Source organism: Micrasema longulum, unplaced genomic scaffold, assembly GCF_059751315.1.
Source record: "Micrasema longulum isolate JH-2025_06_02 unplaced genomic scaffold, ASM5975131v1 h1tg003395l, whole genome shotgun sequence".
Lineage (NCBI taxonomy): Eukaryota > Metazoa > Arthropoda > Insecta > Trichoptera > Brachycentridae > Micrasema > Micrasema longulum.
This window is the reverse complement of record NW_028280461.1, coordinates 52,711-56,224: the sequence shown is the minus strand read 5'-3', so window position 1 is coordinate 56,224 and position 3,514 is coordinate 52,711.

Below are 3,514 nucleotides of genomic sequence, written 5' to 3'. Positions count from 1 at the left end.
AATTGTACGTAGTTATGCAGAAAGCAGACAGCCATTGAAAATTAAAACTGAGATAATAATGCTTTTGCAAAAAGAGTTAATAATCAAATCTAGACAACAGTTTGAATGTTTTTTACTATAACTAATGATTAATAATGCATAAAATCATTTAAAAAATAATTTAATAATTTATTTTTCTATTTTTTCATTTTTTTCCATTATAAAATTAATAATAAGATTAATAATAAAATATTGTGACCTTAAAGACGTTACCCGTGCCGAAAACACTTAACAATATACTTTTTTTAAAAATATTTTTACATGTGAGAATACACAAATAAGACTTTATATACATATATACTTAACAAAATTTTCAGAAAGTTAATATTTAATTTATGTACACCTATACTATTTATATTATAAAACGTACAATAAAATAACAAAAACATAACATAAACTATACATCTGTGGAGCAGTTTATTGAATATTGGTTCGGGTGAATGAGACAACCCATTTTACTTCTACCCAGCTCCACTATCCATTTTTTATAGCCTATTTGAACATTTATTTATTTCAAATTGTTTTAATAGACAGTGGAAGTGGGTTTTATATTTTTATTGCATAATACTGTATGTGACCAGTTCAATTCATTTCTAATGTTTGGCTGACCACACAACCTAAAATGTGCATTGTTCACAAACCAGCCAGCCCCTATAAAACTCTGATGTATGTTGTGTCATTATATATTGACCATTTTATTTTAGGGTACGTAATTGTAAAGAATCACTGAATTAATTCGTTATGATAAATTTTTAAATAATTTGATTATGAATTACTAAAATCGACACACTTGTTCCGGAGATACAACTGAACTTAGCGCGCACCGTAACCACACAAGCCCAAATTTGAAAAAATATCTTCGTCAGATACATACTTATTAGAACTACACATCGACTTATTATATCATGAAACGCTTAAATTGTTATTTTGTAACTGTCATGTAAAAGCCCTGTGGGCGTAAACACGGTTTATCGGGGCCAGATCGCGAAGCTTCAGAAAAACATTCCTTATAGTAAACTTTTTAAAAATCTTAATAAAAAAATTCCAAAAAGTCATTTGAAAAAAAAAAAAGTTTTTATGATCTCAAAATGTAGTAAATCCTTAATTTCTCGGACAAGCAGTCCCTCCACAAACCCCTACCCCTTTCCTACCCAGCCGCTTCACTTGTCGGCGTCTGGTGCGTATCGCTTCATTAGTCAAATACGTTATTATCTCATTTTTTGTTGAGGAGGGATAGGGGTTTGCGGAAGGGATGCTTATCTGAGAAATTAAAGATTTACTCCATTTTAAGATTTAAAAAAAAAAAAAATGAAATTTTGAAAAAAAATATTAAGATTTTTTTTCAAGCTTACCGTGAGGAATGTTCCTCTGAAGTTACGCGGTCAGGCCCTGAAAAACCCCGTATAATAATAATTATACATTTTCACTGTTTTGAAGCACGCAAAATAACAATAGCGACAGCCAGTGTCGTAGTTATGGTTACGAGTTTCACACAAATATGTCAATTTCTTTACTCACACGAATGTTTGCACCTTTATCGTGATTTGTTATCTCTTCATTTAGAACTGTCACGTCGAGAGCAACGCAATATTAATATTTGCTTTTATATATATGAGATTCTGTTACTAAGGAATTACCGTGTCTGTTTATTATGCACCAGTGATTATAACAATGATAATTGTTAAGGGCACGAAATAAGCTAACAAAGTATGGTTTGGGCGTAACTGTAGTCCTTAAAATATAGCTTGATTAGAATGAAAGTTGTCAGCAAAAGTGACGACATAACTTTGTAGTAACGTCTAAGTAGTGATTTATATTGACACACGAAAAATCATTCGTTTCTGGCATGTTAATTATTTTTTAATACAATGCTTGACATATAAATCAACATAATTATATAAAATCAGCTTTAAAACTAAAATAAACCTAACCTTTAACAACGTTCTTACACGGTTACGTCATTTTGCAAAAATATCAGAGATGGGACAAATTGATCAATGTAAATCGATCGAATAAAAAATATTTCATTTGTTGTTGTTCACGAATAAAAGTATTTAATGTCTTAATTTTTAACAATATTTTGAGCTTTTCCAAACCTTTGCAGACAAGGACTGGATTCAACTCCCTAGGGAGCTGTTAACAATAACAGATTACAACAGAGATTAAGAACATTTTAAATAAGGCAATATAGATGTCTAGGCATATACAGGGCTTATGACCTGTCATTGGCTGGTTTAAGTGGCCACTTTTTACACTGTGTAACATTCACCATTCACCATTCTGCCCATATTTGAACATTTATATTACTTCAGCTCTTTCATCTGTTGATTTTTGTGAAGTTAAGGGGTGATAAGATTTCTGTACTGTGATGATAAGTACCTAAACTGTTTCGCTATCTCAATATTGATACCTTTGAGTTGGAGATTTACATTTAGATGACTCTCTCGGCTAAAAACCGTAAGTTTAGTTTTGTTTCGATTGATATTTAAACCAAAACGTTCACCGACGAATGCTAAATTATTATTTCTAAAAATTCGCGTTTTTTTATAATTTACTTTTACTGATATCAGTGAAAGCAATGCCCCAATCGCTGTCAGAGCAACCTAAGTCCAAACAGTCAATTTGTCTGTCACCCTCAATAAAATTTTCTGAAGATAAATAAATATTTCACTGTGTGACTTTTGTCGAAAAGCTGCCCTTTTGCTTATGAGGGCAGTATACGTCAGTGATAAGAATGGGAGTTGTTAAATGCGATCAATTCGTTCGACAAAGAAATGATCATTACTTCAGTAAGTGAGGTTAGGTAACTCGCCACTAGCCACCACACAAACGACTGTAACAAGATGGCGGAGTGACCTTGACCGTACATAGTACTCGGACACGCGACGCGGATCCGAAGAAAACCTTCTTCGGAGTAGAATAATGTCTGGTAACATTACGATACATTACAGCATGGCAGTCTAAAGCTCGGCCCGCGGCTTGTTTTCCATCTACCGTAGATACAAACATTTTAACTAACTAACTCACCATCACGCCATTTCCCCGGAGGGGTAGGCAGAGAGGATAGAACGCCACACCACTCTGTCCTGGCACACTTCCTTTGCTTCCTTCACATTCATACATCTTCTCATGCACGCACGTCGATTATTCCGACTTTTCACATGACCACTTTCAAGAATTTGTTGTACTTGATCATGCCATGTCTTTCTCGGCCTTCCTCGACTTCTACAACCAGACACATTCGCATCATAAATCTTTTTAGCCGTTCTTTCATCATTCATTCGCTCCACATGACCGAACCATCGCAAAAGACCTTTCTTAATTTTGTCGATAATGCTTAACTCAGCCTTGCATTCTGCTCTAATTTCGACATTAGGGCACCTATCATACATTGTTTTTCCGCACATTCGCCTGAGGGATCGCATTTCAACAGCATTCAGTCTACTTTCGTCCCTTTTTTTCCAACTCCATGCTT